Source organism: Orcinus orca, chromosome X (assembly GCF_937001465.1).
Source record: "Orcinus orca chromosome X, mOrcOrc1.1, whole genome shotgun sequence".
NCBI lineage: Eukaryota > Metazoa > Chordata > Mammalia > Artiodactyla > Delphinidae > Orcinus > Orcinus orca.
In genome coordinates this window covers 118,956,680-118,978,385 of record NC_064580.1, presented here as the reverse complement: position 1 = coordinate 118,978,385, position 21,706 = coordinate 118,956,680, and positions in this window count along the sequence as shown.

The following is a 21,706-nucleotide window of genomic DNA, read 5'->3' as shown; positions in this document are numbered from 1 at the left end:
GGGCGGACAGAGGAGTGTCATCAAATAGATTCCTAGTGTACAAGACCCTTTGCCTCAAACCTTGTGGAAATTCAAACAACATCAAGGAGTGCTGGCTAGAGAGATAAGAGTCATTGGAATGTGATCCTCTACGGCTAGCCGAGTAAAGTGACTAATTTGACTCATGGCTGACATGGTGCTTGCTTTTTTGCAGAGAAATACTTCAGAGATAGGATGAGATTTCATGATGATAGGATGAGATTTCAACTCAAGCGCTCTGAGTTGCTTATACTCAAGGTGTAATAAAAATGCAGGGTAGTTTTATAACAAGCACTCAAATGCTTCTGAGAATACCACAGGGTTAACAAGTTCAAAGAAATTTTGAACAGTAATGGCAAAATGCTCGATCTTTCCTCCTTTTTTTTCATTTTCAGCGTCTTTGCTAGAAAAGAAAAAGAGGCATAACTGAATAAACCCTAGAATTAAGATCTCTTTTGAGTGACAATCTCTTTAGTTCTACACAGTTAAGAGAACCCCTATGGGGTTAATAGAAGACTTTGCCTCCTCAGCAGTTACATACCATTTAAAACTCTGGGTAACAAATCATTATCAAGCCTTCTGGGACATCATTTTTAACGCCTTTGGAACCTCTTTCTGGGAGCAGAACATTATCCTGATACTGCACAGGACGTAGGGTGCTCCTAGACCCTGCGGGACATCCAGGGTGACTGTTAGGCCCGGGAGCTCACAATGTCACTCCAAGCAATAAGCCAACCACAGACTGTCAGCACTAAAAGGGACAATGCAGCTGTCATTATAGTGCAGGTGGAAACATAGACACTAGCAGTTTACTCCAAACCATGGGGCTAGTCCCAAAGCTGGGACTAGAATCCAGGTATCATTTTTATTTGTATGTTTTCTTAAGCAAGGACAGAGAATTATAAAAGTAAGAGCTGTTATTTGCTGAGCACTGACTATACCTCAAGCACAAAGATAAACCCTTTCCACACATTAACCCATACTATCATTATCCCCATTTTACAGATGCAGAAACTGATGGACAAAGTAACTTGCTCAGGGCTACACAACTAGCAAGAATCAGAGCCAGAATTCTAACTCGGACCTATGTGACTATAAAGCACATTGCCATCTTGCTTCTAGAATGAGGTGAAGAAGATGAAAGTACTGAGTCAAGAGTGTGCTTTTAAGTATCCTGCCAGGCTGTATTTTAAACTTTGACTAACATTGCAGAACCTGGAGTCTCATAAGGCGCAAGAAATGTCTCCAAATGCAGTAAACATAATCCAATTTTTTGTGGAGAATATTGCATCACTAAGCAGGCTAGCTGCATGAATTTGATGATCTCTTTGTTAATAAGATATTTTTGGTGCAAAGACACATGTAAAGGGCTTTGACTCACAATTGTCTAAAATTGGTGAGGGCAAAAGGAACTAAAGGAAAGTTAAAGAAAAGAACTTGAGCCAAGACAGCCTTGGGCTGTTCGTTAGTTATTCCTCATGGCAATCAGTTTTTTGGCTTCTCCTTCTATTTGAATGCTCAGCTCACCTTAGTGTAATTTTTTTGTTCACAAATCTTTCCTTTGAGACAGAACACAGTCTCCCTAAAGAGTGAGGACCTTGTGTTGTCTCCTTTGTATTCCTGGTGCCAAGCACAGTGCCTGACACATACAGATGTTCATAAAAAGGCCTGTGGAACTGAATGCGTGTTTACTGAGTGAATGCACTGTAGCTACATCCACAGGACTTAACAGACCATCCTAGAAACCAAACCAAATAGGGCTTTTGGCAGAATATGAATGACCATGAAAATTCTAGTCTCTGGGGTTATTTCGCTGCTTTAAACAGCTTTTGGAAATGAACACGGACATACAGTTCAATTTCTAGAAGTCTCTTAGACTACTCCACCAAGACACGGAATGTGAGCCTGGTTCTTTCAGTTTTGAATACTAGGCTTGGCTAGTGGGTGTACGGTAGATGATCTGGGGAGTGAAAGAGCATTATGTGATCAAAGGGTCTATTACATGCACTAGACTGACCTGTACAGCAGATGGAGAAAAAAGCAGCAAGATTTTTTTTCCTAAAAGGTTCCATCACAGCAATACCTAATGGTCAATGAGACCTCATAATTAAAAACAGCAAAACCTAACTCATATAACATGGTAGCACATGAAACCACTTACCAGGCACAGCAAAGGAAACCAGGGTGGCTTATACTTTGCTTCGTCTCACATTTGTTGACGGTTTCAAGGGCTGTAACATCAAGTGAAAACTTCAGGGCGAAGGCGAGTTGCTCCCTCCGCTACCCATTCTTCCCCTGTGTTCATCTCTAACTCCAAAAACCCCCTCTAAAACGGAATCCTAAATCTGATTTCCCCCGTTTCCAAAGGCTAAGGCGAAGTATGGGGGAGGGGGGCATAAAAGTGCTCCGGCAGCACGGACTGCTCAGTGTGCTGCCTGGAGTCTCTTCATGCAGCCTCACAGAGCTCATTTGAGAGAGAAGAGAGCTGCATGTTATTTATGAGCACATAATATCTCAGCATAGAAAGTCTCAGTCAAAAACATTTTTACCAACATGGTAAGAGTAACATGCTACGCTTAAGTAGATGAATCTATGATTTAGAAAGAGGCAGTTCAAATAAATGGCTAGTTTTCCCGTTAGAAGATTTTTCAACTATATCCAGATGGGGAAGAAAAGAAAGAAAATTAACTGGGATCATAGGGCTCCCTCCATCTTGGGTGCTAATGTTCTATTGACAAGTTATAATGAGAGCTTCTCTGTCCCAGAGTGAGGAATAGGCTCATTAAAACTCGAGGAACAGGAAAGCAAGCTTTCAACTCCCTTGTTTTTTAAACTTCACTGGTTTTTAGAAATACTAAATGAATTGCCTGACAAAACGATGTTATTGATTTCAAAGTGTCTGCATTCTCGTGCTTGCATTTGCATTTGAATCTGAGCTACTTAGAGTGTCAGTTGTTGGATAGAAGAATGGAAATGAGAGTTCTATGGTGGGCTCGGAAAGACTGATGTGTTGACTCTTCCACTTAGTCACTGTGGAAATAAGCCTCATACTAACCTTGGTTTCTTCTTGATCAAAACACATCAATTAACATGGTTTGAACATTGCTTTCTTCTGCGTTCGAAGAAAGGAGAATCCCAAATTTCAAACTATTAAATAAGATGGCTGTTCCACAATGTAACCCGATTAGGATGCCAGACTACAGCTCTGGAAGGGGCTGTTAATGCACACTCTCAACAATCCAAGCCTGAGCACACATTATGCTGAAACGGTAAATAATCCAAAAATCACTTAGATTTGGTTCTGAGAATTCACTATGTGATTTGTGTGTATGTGTGGCAGGTGTAGCCTCCTAATTACTTTTTCTTATGCTAATATTTGCATGGATTTCTATGCCTCAAGCACATAATTAGTGGCAGAAAGAGGGAGAAGTCAAAGGCAACTCTGAAGTTCAGAGTCATTATTAGGAAGAGAAGTAGCTTTAAGGGAGGACAATGTTTCAGACATGATTTGGAGTTGATACAGGAGGATGAATGCTGCGAAAATGCTCAGTCTTGAGCACTGGGGTTCTCTATCTTCCACAGAGGTAGAAGGGAATCTCAGGGAATGGCCGCAGCTGGAAGCAGAGCAAAGATGGCAAAGGAATCACAGAAGGTGCCATTATTGAGAAAGGAGGAGAATCAGCCTTCCTCTAAATCCCAGATTTGCAAGGAATGAAAGGTTCTGAAGAAGTGTTATGAGAAGCTTGCAAGACGTTCAAGGGGGCAAGGACTGTTACAAGGCCAGTAGACTGGAGTTCGGGAGGTCACTGGACCTCTCACAGTACAAGTAGAGTACAACGCTTAATAATCAGGTTTCAAGGAGGCATGGAGGGGAGGGGATAAAACAGACTTATATGGAAATACAGCATATACGGAAAGGGGTTGAAAGAGAATGAGAAAAACAAACCTGACACTAACCTGGAGAGCGGGACTGCTTGTCTGTTTCAAGACAGAGGTGACCTATGCCTTTTAAAATTTATTTTGTAGGAGACACTGAATATAGCTGACAAAGGGGGTAACTGGAGAAGCACGGTTTTGAAGGTAGTGACACACAATGGGGTTAGGAACACCCAGAGGTATAGGGAGACGTGGAGGGAAGAAGCACAATCTGCGAGGTGAGGTGGGACGTGAGGAGAGGACAGTTACGTGGGAGATGTGTTGAGGTAGAAGGGGAGCTCATACAATAGGAGGTGAGGGGTGGGCTTGCAGTTGTGAAGAAAGCAAGGGAGTTTGGAATGTTCTGAGCAGGAGTGTCCTAGGAAATCCAAATTAATCAAAAGGATGGTTGAGCAGCAGTGGGGGTCCTGGTGGAGTAATTACATTTGTATTTGACCAACTCTGCCCAAGTCAAACAATATTTTTGAGCCAAGAATAGAATGAAGTCCAGGATCAGGGAGAATGTTCTAAGAAGGCAAGTTAGTGGGTGTGATCCAGCAAAAGAGGAGGTGCGGGGAATAACCCCAAAGTGCCCTTCTCCTTAGGAGCCACAAGATGCTGCTGCTGCCATGTAGCTGTAGGACGCTGGGCTCAGGAAACACTCCATTCACCCTTGCATGCATGCAGAAACTCAGAGGATTGTCAAATGAAGTTTGTTTCGAAAGAAAACATGGAGTTTTAACTAAAGACAGACAAAAAACGTGAAGACGCAAGCCATACAAAGGTAAAGAAGAATTCTGAGAACTTGTAATTTATTTAATTATATTGAGGATTGGAGTTTTCCATAATCCCCCTGTCACTGAAAAACCAATTCAAAGTTTCCTATAGAAGATAACATGGGGTGTGAGCACATGTTCTCAGATTCCCTATTATCCCATGACTAATATCTCGTGACTAAAAGAAGACATACACCATAGGGGTACTAGGCAAGGACTCTTTAAGGCCAAGCCTATGGGTTTAAATCCAAACTGCTGAGACTTTAGACAAGTTACTTACCCTCTCTGTGCCTTAATCTTTCTCATCTGAAAAACAGGCACAATAAGTGGTTATGTCTCATAGGTCTGTTGTGAGCAGTAAATGCATAAGACCTTATTCATTTAATATGTAAAATACTTATAAAGCACTGGCAGAAAGTACTACAGTATTGCTATTATTGAGTGCCTTTGCCCAGTATTTTCATAAAGTGTGGCTTACACGACTATTAACATGCATATATGATTCCTTTACTTTGCATCTTTGTATTTTTCTCACTTCCCTCCCTGTATTGTAGGCTCCTGGGAGGCAAAGACCATATCCAATACATCTTTATATTTAGCCCTGTTCTGATTTATCAATAGTTGTGTCAGAAACAACCCCACGACTTAGTGGCATAAAACAGCAACCATTTTCTTATGCTCACCAATTCTGTGGGTCAAGAATTCAGAAAGGAGACAGCAGGGTTGGCTCTTCTCTACATCATGACGGCTTGAGGGTCAGCTCCACGACCCAAATGACTGGTGGAGTAACATGAACAGCTGGGAGCTACAATAGCTGGGGCTGGGGGATCCACTTCCAAGCTGGCTTCATCACTCACATATCTAGTGCCTGGGTGGGAATGGCTGAAGAAGTGACTTAGCTGGGACTATCCGTAGGAAACGCTAGCTGTGTTTTCTTCAAGATGCCCATCTCAGGGTAGTTTTCCTTCTTACATGGTGGCTCACAACTCCAAGAGCAAGTATTCTAGAGAACAAGATGGAGTGGTTTGGCTTTTATGACCAAGCCTCAGAACTTACATTGTGTCACTTCTGTCATACTCTACTGGTCAAAGCAGCCACAAGCCCAACTAGATTTAAGGGGAGGGAACAGACTCCACTTATCAATGGGCAGACTGTCAAAGAATCGGGGCCATCTTGTTAAACTGCCACAACCCCTTTCGTGGCACCTTTTGTTTATGATGCCTCAACACCTCTCATAACTATTCCCTTCTCTCCATCCCCTCCACCACTGCTCTAGTTCAGGTCTTTGTCTTCTCTTCAATGGAACACTGCAATCATTTTCTAAATGATCTCTCTGCCTCCACCCTGCTTCCTCTTATCCATTTTCCACAGAGAAGCCAGAGTAAATTTGCAAAAACATAAATCGGATCCTGCATTCCCTTCCTTAAAACCCATCCATACTTTCCCGTTGCCCTGAGAAGAAAGTCTAAACCCCTTACCACTGCTGCCCACGTCTCCCACCTCTTCTCTCATCATGTCTCTGCCTCATGTTTTACACCCTGGTCACTCTGATCTTCTCTTGATTTTCCTCCTCCAGTGTTTCCCATCTCAGCAAATAGAACCAAACTGCCACAAACTTTCCATTCATTTCTACCTTCGCCCCAGTCCAGACCCCCAATCATTTCTCTTCTTGACCACAGTAATAGCCTCCTAGCTAGCCGCCTTCTATTCTTGCCCTACACTGCCCCTAGAGGGCTCTTTCTAAAACTTGCATTTCTATCCCATAAGTACTTTAGGCACAAAAGTTTCAAAACTGAACTCAAACCTGACCCCAAACCTGCTCCTTTTTCTGAATTCTCTCTTTCAGTGAATGGCCCCCAGTTCTCCAATCCAAAACGTTGGGCTTTATCCTTGACCTCTACCCACTCGTCCACAACTCACAATCAGGCACCAAGTCCTTTAAAGCATACAGTGTAAACTACAGCCCTTAAAAAAAGACAGTCTTGGGTTCAAGTCCAGGCTCTGCCATTTACTAGTTTACATAAATTACATAATTTAGGGAAAGCAGCTTCTCTGTTTATGTCTTTAAGCTTGAAAATGTAATAATATATATTTCTCAGCATAAATATGAGTTTTCAAGGAAATAATTCTTGACAACCATTTGTGTCATGATTCCCATATAAGAAAATCAGTAAGAGCTTTATAATGGTTAGTTATTCTTATTATTAAATTAGATTCTTAACCTGGTTTGAATAAACAATCTAGAAAAAGTATTTCTGAAGTAACTGAGAAAATTTAAAATTTATGGTTATTACATGTTATCAGGAAATTAATTTTGTTAGGTGTGTAAAGTCCAGTATGGCCATTTGAGAAAATGTTCTTAAATTTTTTAGAGATTCATATGGATGTATTTATGATGTAACTATCTAATTTACTTTATATCTCCAGGGAAAAATAGATGATGCATATACGACAAAATATTAACAATTTTTAAATTTACATGATGGGTATTCATTAACCTATTCTCTATTTCTCTTCTTGTTTGAAAATTTTAATAAATAAGAAGTAAAATAAAGAAATAAAAAGAATAAACACAAGATTAAAAGTCTATCTGCGATATCTCTAGAATCATCTACTTTCTCTTCATTCTCAACCACTGCTCTAGTTTAGAGATTGGCAAATTTTTCCTATAAGGGGCCAGATAGTATTGATGAATATTTTAGATTCCATGGGCCATACAATCTCTGTAACAACTACTCAACTCTGCCACTGTAGCACAAAAGCAGCCATTGACAATACATAAATGAATGGGCATGGTTTTTTCCAATAAAACTTTATTTACAAAAACAGGCAGGTGATGGGCCAGATTTAGCCCATGCGCTGTAGTTTGCTGACCCCTGCTCTAATTGAAGCACTCATCTACTCTAACCCAGAGTGCGAGGACTCTCTTACAACCCTCTTACCCATCTCCTTCCATTCAGACTTGTCCTCACTCCACTCCATCCCTTATAGATTGACAGTGGCAGTTCCCCTACTTATTTTTTTAATTAATTAATTTATTTATTTATTTATTTTTGGCTGCATTGGGTCTTCGTTGCTGCGCGCTGGCTTTTCTCTAGTTGTGGCGAGCGGGGGCTACTCTTCATTATGGTGCGTGGGCTTCTCATGATGGTGGCTTCTCTTGTTGTGGATCACGGGGTCTAGGAGCACGGGCTTCAGTAGTTGTGGCACGCGGGCTCAGTAGTTGTGGCTAGCAGGCTCTAGAGCACAGGCTCAGTAGTTGTGGCGCAGGGGCTTAGTTGCTCTGCAGCATGTGGGGTCTTCCCGGAGCAGGGCTCGAACCCGTGTCCCCTGCATTGGCAGGCGGATTCTTAACCACTGCACCACCAGGGAAGCTCAATTCCCCTACTTAGAACTGGGCAGTAGTTTCCCATCATCTTCTCACCCTCCCTCACTATGTTTCCAAACCTGACTCCCATCATTAACCCCCAACAGGCACCCCCCGCACGCATCCTTTTCTTTATACATGTGTCTTTATTTTTTAAACAACTTTATTAACATATCTTTGACATATAAAAGGTGTATATATTTAAAGTGTACAACTTGATGTTTTGATATATGTATACATTGTGAAAAGATCACCACACTCAAGTTAAATAACTTATCCATCACCTCGGCACAGTTATCTTGTGTGGGGGGGTGGGGGTGAGAATATTTAAGATCTATCCTCCTACCAAATTTCAAGTATACAGTACAATATTGCTAACTATCATAATCATGCTGTACATTAGATCTCCAGAACTCATCCATCTTGCACAACTGAAAGCTGTACCCTTTGATCAACATCTCCCCATTTCCCCCTCCCCCAACCCTACTTACACCTGGCAACCACCATTACCCTCTGTGCTCCTATGAATCTGACTGTTTTAGACTCCACATGTAAGTGAGATCTCACAATATTTGTCTTTCTGCACATACACATTCTTTAGTCTCCCAGGTCTTCTTGTTTTCAGGCCTCTCCTGCTTGGGTGACTCCTCCCCACCTCACTTCCATACTTGAAGTGTTACTCAAACTCCTCCTCCCTCAAGACTCAGCTCAGTCATCGCCTTCCCTCTGGTAAGCCTCAGTCTTTTCCCCAATGTACATATATGCATGTGCATATGCACGCACACACACACACACACACACACACACACACACACACCAGAAGTAGTCAAGCTTGGGGCTCCTCCTTGGTACTCTCAATATCTCTAGGGTGTCTCTTTTTCATGGCACTTGTCACACTTCCTGTCATGATGTGATTACTTCTCTGCTTTCATCATTGGTCTAGAAGCTTGTTGAGAGCAGAGACTATCTTATTTATCTCAATGTCTGTTACAGAGCCTGTCATATGATTAAATGAATATTCAGATCTATCACAAAGATGCCCTTCATTAGGGAATTTCAAGATACTAACTCTGAAGAAAAGTAGTTGGACTTCACACAATCTCTAGAAATATAAAAATTACGAGCAAACGAATAAATAAACACAGGAACCCCAGTGCTTCCTATTGGAGATAAGTCAGATCACATTAGGATCAAATAGTCTAGAGATCACTGAAGCACTCTTCACTATCCTAGGAGGAGCTTTGGTTTCCTGAAAGATGTAATAACCTCTAAAATGATTGTATCATGCTCAGGGCTTCCATCCCTAGCCCACATGGGCTTCTTCCATCCGGTAATTACAGCTCCTAGCCAGAGTTCATAGCTTGGTAAGTAGAGCATGGGCTGGATTTCAGTCCCCATTCACCATGTTGGCCAGAAGCCCTTGTGCAGTGAACAACCTGTACAAACATGTGCAGTGGCCCTTTTTGTATCCCCAGATGATATTTATGGATGAGTCAAAGCAAAAAATGGCATAATTTTTGCAGAGTGAGCAAACAATCCATTGGTACAGCATTTGCTCCTCAGCTTGTTTTATACCAGCAGTTTTCAACAGGGGGCATACAGTGAACGTGGTATCAGAATCACATGGGGAACTTTGTCAACTTACACATGCATGCTCCCACACTCCAGCTCCTGATCTCAAAATTCTGATGTATTTCATAAGGGGTGTTCTTATCCCCAAAATATGGCATGTCCCAAGGGGCAGAACATGTCTGGATGCGGATGTGACTTTCCAATGCTCCACAGGTCATTCTAGTACCCCTTCTATCACCCCATATACTCGTAGCTGCTTGAGAGTCACTTATCCACTCCTTTAAGCTACAAGCAAAGGAACTGGTTTGAGCCATGTTCCATGTACCTATAGACACAACCAGTCCAGATTACACCTTCTGTAAGACCCTGGTGAGATGTAAATTAAATAACCAAGCAAGGCCTGATTCACAAACTCAAACACAAATGATTATTCTGGTTCATGCCATGATCAAATTTGTGGCCTGAGTTATTTAAGCAAGGAAATTTTCGCATAAACAGATTGCGTAGTGAGTTTTACTACACTGAAGAATCAGTCCATATAATTGGGAAATTAAACCATTCTATTTTTAAGCATTTATTTGGGATTTTTAAACACACCATTCTCAGATTCCTTGATGAGGAGTTATATTTTAATTATGTTCAACAGGAATTTCTTCAGCTTTTATTATGTGCACGTCCATGTGTTGGCAACTGTCAGGGAAATAAATATTTAAAAATAAGAAGTATCATTCCTTCAAGGAGCTTCAAGACTGGCTGTCAATAAATCAAGTGGGGAAATAATTCAAGGTATACAGGGCTTCTCAAATAGGAGGGGAGGTAGCCTCTTCCCAAGAAGGGCCTTTAGGATCCATGCAATGGAGGATTTTGTTGTGGATGCCATTTGTGGTTGTAATGAAGCAAAATATTCTAAGTTTATAATGTACATTTTCTGAAATAGTTGAGCCACATAATATTCTGGGATATTTAGTGTATGATAAGGGCTTTCTGAAATCACACTGCCCACTCTTCCAGCTCCATTTCTTTCCCTATATGACAATTTTCACATACTCCTTTAGACTATGGAAGGCCCCTTCCTGCTCACATTAGAATCACTAACAATATATAAAACAAATATTAACAGAACTGAAGGGACAAACAGACAGCAATACAATAATAGTAGGAGACTTCAATACCCCATTTTCAAGAATGGACTGATCATCCAAACAGAAAATCAATAAGGAAACAGAGAACTTGAATAATAATATAACCAAAATGGATATAACATGCATATGCAGAATACTCCATTCAGCAGCAACAGAATACACATTCTTCTAAAGTGTACAGAACACTCCCCAGGATAGATCAGATGTTAGGTCACAAAACAAGTCTTAAAAAGTTTAAGAAGAAGACTTCCCTGGCAGTCCAGTGGTTAAGACTCCACGCTTCCACTGCAGGGGACGTGGGTTCGATCCCTGGTTGGGGAACTAAGATCCCACTTGCCATGTGACACGGCCAAAAAAAAAAAGTTTAAGAAGACAGAAATCATATCAAGTATCCTTTCTGACGACAATGATAGGCAATGAGAAATCAACAACAAGAGGAAAACTGAAAAATTCACAAATATGTGGAAACTAAAAAACACACTCCTGAAAAACTAATGGATCAAAGAAGAAATCAAAAGGGAAATTTAAAAAATGTATTGAGACAAATGAAAATGGAAACATAAAATACCAAAATTTATGGAATGCAGCAAAAGCATTTCTAAGAGGGAATTTTTTTGGCAATAAACATCTGCATTTAAAAACAGGGACACATACAAACTAAAAGTGAAGGGATGGAAAAAGATATTCCATGCAAATAGACATCAAAAGAAAGCTGGAGTAGCAATACTCATATCAGATAGTCTTTAAAATAAACAATGTTACAAGAGACAAGGAAGGACACTACATAATGATCAAATGACCAATCCAAGAAGATATAACAATTAAAAATATATATTCACCCAACATAGGAGCACCTCAATATGAGGCAACTGCTAACAGCTATACACGAGGAAATCGACAGTAACACAATAATAGTGGGAGACTTTACCACCTCACTTACACCAATGGACAGATCATCCAGACAGAAATTAATAAGGAAACACAAGCTTTAAATGACACAATAAAACAGATAGATTTAATTGATAGTAATAGGACATTCCATCCAAAAACAGCAGATTACACTTTCTTCTCAAGTGTACATGGAACATACTCCAGGATAGATCACATCTTGGGTCACAGATGAATCCTTGGTAAATTAAGAAAATTGAAATCATATCAAGCATCTTTTCTGACCACAACACTAGGAGATTAGAAATCAATTACAGGGAAAAAAACGAGAAAAACACAAACACATGGAGACTAAACAATATATTACTAAATAACCAAGAGATCACTGAAGAAATCAAAGAGGAAATCAAAAAATACCTAGAGACAAATCTCATTGAAAACATGACGATCCAAAACCTATGGGATGCAGCCAAAGCAGTTCTAAGAGGGAAGTTTATAGCAGTACAATCCTACCTCAAGAAACAAGAAAAATCTCAAAGGAAAAAAGTCTAACCTTACACTTAAAGGAACTAGAGAAAGAAGAACAAACAAAACCCAAAATTAGTAGAAGGAAAGAAACCATAAAGATCAGAGCAGAAATAAATGAAATAGAAACAAAGAAACCAATAGCAAAGATCAATAAAACTAAAAGATGGCTCTTTGAGAAGATAAACAAGATTGATAAACATTTAGTCAGACTCATCAAGAAAAAGAAGGAGAGGACTCAAAACAATGAACTTAGAAATGAAAAAGGAGAAGTTACAACAGACACCGCAGAAATACAAAGCATCATAAAAGACTACTACAAACAACTCTATGCCAATGAAATGGACAACCTGGAAGAAATGGATGAATTCGTAGAAAGTTATAACCTTCCAAGACTGAACCAGGAAGAAACAGAAAATATAAACAGACCAATCACAGGTAATGAAATTGAAACTGTGATTAAAAATCTTCCAACAAACAAAAGCCTAAGACCAGATGGCTTCACAGGTAAATTCTATCAAACATATAGAGAAGAGCTAACACCTATCCTTCTCAAAGTCTTCCAGAAAATTGCAGAGGAAGGAACACTCCCAAACTCATTCTAAAGGGCCACCATCACCCTGATACCAAAACCAGACAGAGATATGACAAAACACAGAAAATTACAGACCAATATCACTGATGAATATAGATGTAAAAATCCTCAACAAAATACTAGCAAACAGAATCCAACAGCACATTAAAAGGATCATACACCATGATCAAGTGGGATATATCCCAGCGATGCAAGTATTCTTCAATATATGCAAATCAATCAACGTGATACACCATATTAACAAATTGAAGAATAAAAATCATATGATCATCTCAACAGATGCAGAAAAAGCTTTTGATTAAATTTAACATTTAAATTTTACAATAAACTATGATTAAAAACTCTCCAGAAAGTGGGCATAGAGGGAACCGAGCTCAACATAATAAAGGCCATATACGACAAACCCACAGCAAACATCATTCTGAATGGTGAAAAACTGAAAGCATTTCCTCTAAGATCAGGAACAAGACAAGGATGTCCACTCTCACCACTATTATTCAACATAGTTTTGGAAGTCCTAGCCACGGCAATCAGAGAAGAAAAAGAAATAAAAGGAATACAAACTGGAAAAGAAGAAGTAAAACTGTCACTGTTTGCAGATGACATGCTACTATACATAGAGAATCTTAAAGATGCCACCAGAAAACTACTAGACCTAATCAATGAATTTGCTAAAGTTGCAGGAGACAAAATTAATGCACAGAAATATCTTGCATTCCTGTACACTAACAACAAAAGATTAGAAAGAGAAGTTAAGGAAACAATCCCATTCGCCATTGCAGCAAAAAGAATAAAATACCTAGGAATAAACCTACCTAAGGAGGAAAAGACCTGTACTCAGAAAACTATAAAACACTGATGAAAGAAATCAAAGGTGACACAAACAGATGGAGAGATACACCATGTTCTTGGATTGGAAGAATCAATACTGTGAAAATGACTATACTACCCAAAGCAATCTACAGATTCAATGCAATCCCTATCAAATTACCAGTGGCATTTTTTCCAGAACTAGAACAAAAAATCTTAAAATTTGTATGGAGACACAAAAGACCCCCCGAATAGCCAAAGCAGTCTTGAGGGAAAAAAACAGAGTTGGAGGAATCAGATTTCCTGACTTCAGCTTATACTACAAAGCTACAATAACCAAGACAATATGGTACTGGCACAAAAACAGAAATATAGATCAATGGAACAGGATAGAAAGCCCAGAGATAAACCCACGCACCCATGGTCAACTAATCTATGACAAAGGAGGCAAGGATATGTAATGGAGAAAAGACAGTCTCTTCAATAAGTGGTGCTGGGAAAACTGGACAGCTACATGTAGAAGAATGAAATTAGAACACTCCCTAACACGATACACAAAAATAAACTCAAAATGGATTCAAGACCTAAATGTAAGACCGGACACTAAAAAACTCTTAGAGGAAAACATAGGAAGAACACTCTTTGACATAAATCACAGCAAGATCTTTTTTGACCCATCTCCTAGAGTAATGGAAATAAATACAAATATAAACAAATGGGACCTAACGAAGCTTAAAACCTTTTGCACAGCAAAGGAAACTAAACAAAATGAAAAGACAACCCTCAAAATGGGAGAAAATATTTGCAAATGAATCAATGGACAAAAGATTAATCTCCAAAATATATAAACAGCTCATGCAGCTCAATATTAAAAAAAAAAAAAAAAACCAATCCAAAAATGGCAGAAGACCTAAACAGACATTTCTCCAAAGAAGACATACAGATGGCCAAGAAGCACATGAAAAGCTGCTCAACATCACTATTAGAGAAATGCAAATCAAAACTACAGTGAGGTATTATCACCTCACACCAGTTAGAATGGGCATCATCAGAAAATCTACAAACAACAAATGCTGCAGAGGGTGTGGAGAAAAGGGAACCCTCTTGCACTGTTGGTAGGAATGTAAATTGATACAGCCACTATGGAGAACAGTATGGAAGTTCCTTAAAAAACTAAAAATAGTACTACCATATGACCCAGCAATCCCACTACTGGGCATAGACCCTGAGAAAACCACAATTCCAAAAGACACATGCACCCCAATGTTCATTGCAGCACTATTTACAATAGCCAGGTCATGGAAGCAACTTAAATGCCATCGACAGACGAATGGATAAAGAAGATGTGGTACATATATACAATGGAATATTACTCAGCCATAAAAAGGAACGAAACTGGGTCATTTGTAGAGACGTGGATGGACCTAGAGCCTGTCCTACAGAGGGAAGTAAGTCAAAAAGAGAAAAACAAATACCGTATATTAATGCATATATGTGGAACCTAGAAAAATGGTACAGATGAACCGGTTTACAAGTCAGAAATAGAGACACAGATGTAGAGAACAAATGTATGGACACCAAGGTGGGAAAGTTGGGGGGGGGGGGGCTGGGGTGGTGATGGGATGAATTGGGAGTAATTGAGAGTGGGACTGACATGTATACACTAATATGTATAAAATGGATAACTAATAAGAACCTGTTGTATAAAAAATAAATTAAATAAAGGCAAAAAATAGTGTATATAGATTAATGAATGGATAAAGATTATATATATATATATATATATGAAATCCAGCCTTTAAAAACATGGAAATCCTACCGTCTGTAACAATATGAATGTGCCTTGAGGGCATTATGCTAAGTGAAATAAGTGAGACACAGGAAGATAAATAAATACTGTATGGCCTCACTTACATGTGGAATCTAACAATGTCGAACCCATAGAAGCAGAGAGTAGAATGGTGGTTGCCAGGGGCTGGGGGAGTGGGGAAAATGGGAAGATATTGGTCAAGAAGTACAAAGTTTCAGCTATGCAGGATGAATAAGTTCTGGGGATCTAATCTACAGCATGGTAATTATACGTAATAAAAGTATATTGTATACTTGAAATTTGTTGAGAGTAGATCTGTGTCTTCACCACAAAAAGGTAACTATGTGAGGTAATGGATATGTTAATTAAGCTGATTGCAGTAATCATGTCACAATATACACCTATATCGAAACATCACTTTGTACACTTTAAATATATAAAATTTTTATTTGTCAATTATACATGTATAAGGCTGGGGAAATTTTTTTTTAAAAAGCACTAAGGGTACTGAAAGGTATGGTCAATAGGAGTGTGTGAATGGAGCGGGGGCAATAGTAAAAGGTTCAGATGCACAGATATGATAAGTGTCCTAAGAGAAAGTATGACATGAAGTGCTATGATATCCTCGAAGAGCTTTTTGAGTTCAAAAGAGGGAAAGACTTGGGCTTCCCTGGTGGCGCAGTGGTTGAGAGTCCTCCTGCCCATGCAGGGGACACGGGTTCGTGCCCCGGTCCGGGAGGATCCCACATGCCGCGGAGCGGCTGGGCCCGTGAGCCATGGCCGCTGGGCCTGCGTGTCCGGAGCCTGTGCTCTGCAGCGGGAGAGGCCACAGCAGTGAGAGGCCCGCGTACCGCAAAAAAAAAAAAAAAAAAAAGAGGGAAAGACTTGATATAGTTGAGGATCTCAAGAGACAGAGATGAGGTTGGAGATAAACTTCAAAGGATTATAAAATTTTCAAATTAAAATTTTGAAGGCATTTAAAGTAGAAGGAATAGCAGAGGCAAAGGCCTAGAGGTGGGAAAGTGCAGATAAAAGTGTTTGGGACAAGGCAACGATTGTGCTTAGAACACAGGCTGTGTGTAGTGTCTAATGCGAGATCAGTCAGGGAAGGGAAGCCAGCCTCACGCTTGACCTCCAGGTGAGATTTCCATCAGACACTGTTTTCGGCATGGACAATGTCTGGTTTCAACCTCAGATAAATTTTGGATTGAGAGGAAGCACGTTTACATCATTAAGCCCCATGAGTTTCTCAAGTTTTGTTCCACTTGGCATAACATTGATATTGATGCCAAAATTGAGAGAGATAAAGTAGTGGTTCAGAGCAGACTCTGGGGCAGACTGCCTGGGTTTGAATGACTAGCTGGTGACATTAGAACCATTACCTAGTGTTATGGGTTGAAATGTGTCCCACCAAAATTCATATGTTTAATAAGTCCTAACCCTCAGTACCTCAGAGTGTGACCTAATTTTGAGAGATGGTTTTTACAGAGATAATTAAGTTAAAGTTACAGTGGGCCCTAATCAAATATAACCAGTGTCCTTATAAAAAGGGCAAATTTGGACACACAGACAGACATACACCGAAGATGCATAGAAGACATGCACAGACATGCACAGAAAATGCACAGAAAACGATATGAAGAGATACAGGCAAAAGCCAGCTACCTACAAGCGAAAGAGAGAGGCCCAGAACAGATCCTTCCCTCACAGCCTCAGAAAGAACCAACTCTGCCAAGACTTTGATCTCTGACTTCTAGACTGCAGAACTGTAAGACAACAAGTTTCTTTTATTTAGCCACCAGCTTGTGGTACTTTGTTAGAGAAGCCCTAGAAAACTCATATACCTAACCTCTCAGGCTTCAGTTTCCGAACCCAAATGTAAAATGGCCATAATAGTAACTGCCTTATAGGGCAGTTGTGATGAACGAAAGACTTAAAATCCAAAAACTGCTTAGAGTGATGCTCAAAATATAAGCAAGTGTGTGGTATTTATATTATGGATGCTCAAAATATAAGCAAGTGTGTGGTATTTATATTATTTTTTTTCTGTCAAACCATTTATCTTTCTACAACCAAATAACTTCCTTGTGGATAGCTCTATAAGGAAGGTTTAGATATTTGCCTTTTACTTTCAGCAAGCTCCTCTTAGCTTATAATCACTATCCCACTTTAAGGTTGCTTCCTATGTAAGTTTTTATACTTTGTCTTCCAATCAAATTTCTTCTCAACGCAAACATACATCTTTCGTTAAATGTTTTCTTTCACTCATGTTGCCTGAACTCCTGTGACCCTATCAAATAGATATCCCACAAATTCCTTATCCTGGTATCTCTTTTAAGGATACACTCTCAAAGAACATACCTCTTTTCATTTCTACCTGCAAATAGCAAACCAATATCAACTGGCAAAGATAATTACCCACTTGTGAACAAACGTGTTACTTCTTTCTACAGCAGTGCAGTGCAATAGAAATGTCACTCTAAGTCAGGTTATATTAAGTAGTTTTATGTCACATAACACAGTGTGAACTGACACATGCTGCGTTTCTGGATTAGATCTGGGGGTCACAAATCTAAAGAAACACTTTTGTACGGAAGCAAGTACTAGTGGCTGTAAGTAACAAACCTACTATTCATACTTTTTTCCGTATGTGTTTTTTTAAAATATGTTGGGGGCAATAAGGATGTTGAAATTAATTGTGTAATTTAACCACATCTCTAATGCTAATTTTTAGCCGTACTGAGTACCTTGGTTCCTGTCTTTGCATGTCTGGGAATCTTTGCCACTGACTATATGACCTGAGGTGATTTCCTTTCTCTCACTAGGCCTGTTTCTCCACATGCAAAATTAGACTGCTGGACTAGATGATCTCAAAGTTTCACCCAGCTCTAAAATGCTTATTCTTAAACTTGTGATAATACAATGTGAGACTCTGTTAAGGCCTAAAGGCCAGCTGACTCTGCTTTTTCCCAGTGGCATTTTGGCTTTCGATCTGAAGTCTCTATTACTTGCTTTTTAAATTCTGCTTTAGCTCCCTATGAGGCTTTACTGACAGCAGCAGAATTAGAGAGCTAAATATCTTATACTCTTCCCAATAATTACATAATAAATACTAACATATTACCAGAAAGTTCTTTCACAAGGTAAGTAACATTCACTTTCTTTTTTTTTTTTTTTTTTTTTTTGCGGTATGCGGGCCTTTCACTGTTGTGGCCTCTCCCGTTGCAAAGCGCAGGCTCCGGACGCACAGGCTCAGCGGCCATGGCTCACGGGCCTAGCCGCTCCGCGGCATGTGGGATCTTCCCGGACCGGGGCACAAACCCGTGTCCCCTGCATCGGCAGGCGGACTCTCAACCACTGCGCCACCAGGGAAGCCCAACATTCACTTTCAATGAAAGGCTTCAACAAGGCACTGATGTGAGGACCAAAGACAAATTACAAATAACTGATGGAGGTTTTCATGTGTGTGATGAACAACCGCATTTTCAATTATATGTGAAATGTAATCACCCTCCTGTTTTTTGCAGTAGACAAAAGTTGTCTTATGGATGTTATGTGTAAATGTGAGTACTTGAGAATATTCACCTGTAATGAGACAGAATTTGACTGGCAGGAAAGAGAACAAAGAGAAAGAGGAGATCTGAGGGTCCTAAAGATGGCTCTGGGATAGAAGCATGAACACTTCTTCCTCTGCCCTATTGCCCTCACACACTTGCCCCAAGGGGACCGAGCAGATATGGTGGTAGAGATGTTGCAAGTACAATGAGATGCATTTTTAAAGGTATCTGATTAGGAAGGAGTGTCTGAAAGAATTAAATTCAGCTTAGAATGTCAAGAGAAAAAAGGTACTGGACTCTGTCCTAGGCTGAGCACATGCCAAAGAATGTGGGATTTAGGAGAGAAAGTGACTGGCATGGATGTGTGTGGTGGGGGAAGGAAGCAGAACGAGTAGATGACTATCGAGAAACGTCGCTAGAAAGGACCTGGCTTTTTCTTTCTACTAGTAGCTGAGGAAAACAGGAACTGAAAAGCTAGTTTTTTGTTTTTTGTTTTTATCCTGCCAGAACAAATTGGATTCTGATATCACAGAGTGGTAAATTACAAATATATCCACCTATATAATATTTGGGGCTGAGAACAGTCATCCTGCACTGAAATACAATTTGTTCTGTAAATGGCTGGAGGGGCACGAGAGGACTGGACTACTAGGGGGAATGGCATTCAGGAAAACAAAAGAGCAGGAGAGTCTCCGGGTTTTTGGCTAAAGACGAAAACCCCTTTAATCTCAAGGTTCCCATCCTGAGGACCAGGGATCTTGGAAGAAAACCTCATCATGCATTATATATAGACAGCATATCCAGTGTGTTCCTCACGTACATATATACCACCATTTTCCGCTACTTTTTGTTTTTCAGGTAACTGTTTATCTCTTTGTGATTAATAAAACAAAACTCTATCTTTAGATAAAAACAGTTGATCCTTCAACAAGAGCAGGGGTTAGAGGTGCCAACCCTCACAGTCAAAAACCTGCATATAATGCAGTTCTACGTCTCCAGATTCAACCAACTGCAGATCATGTACTAGCGTAGTATTTCCTACTGAAAAAAATATCTGCATATAAGTGGACCCACGCAGTTCAAACTTGTGTTGTTCAAGGGTCAGCTGTACACTCATGAGTTGTAGTTGTACTCAGGTGTTTTGTACTTTATCAATCACTAAATCATGTTGAGCTACCTGACATTTTTAAAAAGGGATCTCCATCCTAGAAGTGTTTGGGACCTCTCCTTTAATGTCTTAGATGGTGGCAATGGACAAGTCTAACAGAAAATGTCCTGGTAACAAATTCCTTGACAAATTCAGATAAGTTTGGGATACTGGTGGAGAGAACTTCTTAGAGAACCTCTTGTGATAGATATGGTGAGCTTTAGAGTATGTGTTATCTCCAGAGCTAGGCAGAGAATGAGAGAAGTAAGAGACTTGGGGACTCTCTGCATCGCCAAGGGCAGTAGACTGGAGACAAGAGGAGAGCGAGTATCAGAAAGTAATCTCTCTTTAGAGGGCATTAAATGTACAAAGAGTCATGTCCCATCTGCTCCTGCCATTTGGCATTCATGGGGGTGACTGTCAGTCTGCTCGGGCTGTTATTAACACATACCTAATAGACTGGTGGCTTATAAACAACAGGAATATCTTTCTCACAGTTCCGCTGGCTGGAAGCCCAATATCAGGGTGCCAGCTTGGTCGGGTTCTGGTGAGAGCCTACTTCCTGGTTCATATATGACTCTCTTCTCTCTGTGTCCTCATGTAGAAGGGAAGAGAGAGCTCTCTGTGGTCTCTTTTATAAGGGTACTAATCCCATTCATCAGGACTCTAGCCTCATGACCTAATTAACTCCCAGAAGTCATCCCTCCTAATACCATCACATTGGGCATTAGGATCTCAACACATGAATTTTGGAGGGGTAAACATTCAGTCCACAACAGTGACCTTTTCACAGAATCCTGGCCTTTCTCTCCCGTGAAAATTCTGCAAAGTTCTCATGCTTTCTGGAGGAAAGGCACTAGGCACATATTTTTTAATCCCCAGCCCCCGGCAAACACACACACACAGGCATATGGTACCTGAAGTCTCAGACATGAGTGGGGTCGCTTGAAATATGTTATACAGACGCTCTCCTTTTTCCATCCCTCCTACCTCCACTCATCCCCTTCATGATCAGACGAAGGGCTTTTTTGTGCAAGTTCCTGACTGGGTAGCAATACTGCTATATATGAGTACTCTCATAGTCAAATTTCGAACTATTCATTGAAATGTGACTGTGGGTGAGCCCTCACTGGGGAAAATGCTGCCCAGCCCACTGATGGTAAAAGATTCCAACTACTTCCTAATAATGAAACATGAATTTGTTACTGCTTCACATCAAAGGACTGGCATAATATCAGAGTAATAAAAAAGAACAATGATTTTATTTTTGCAAAGATTTATTTTCAAGAGTAAAACAACAGCTAGAGTCTTTGGTATTATAACTCCATCAATGTGCAGAAGAAACTTCAATAATCCGAGAATGACCTCATTGGATAGACAATGATATAGCTTGAAGAACATGTTCATTTAAAAGAAATATTGAAAGAGGAAAAAATTTTGCCTCCCAAAACACAGCAGATCAGACATTACGTCAACCACAAAGAAGAGAAAGAAAACTAGGTTGCAAGAAATTCTTTCTTATACCTAAATCCTTCTGAAAGGTGCAGGACAGATAGTAACTACACAAACCTGCCCAGGTTCTCC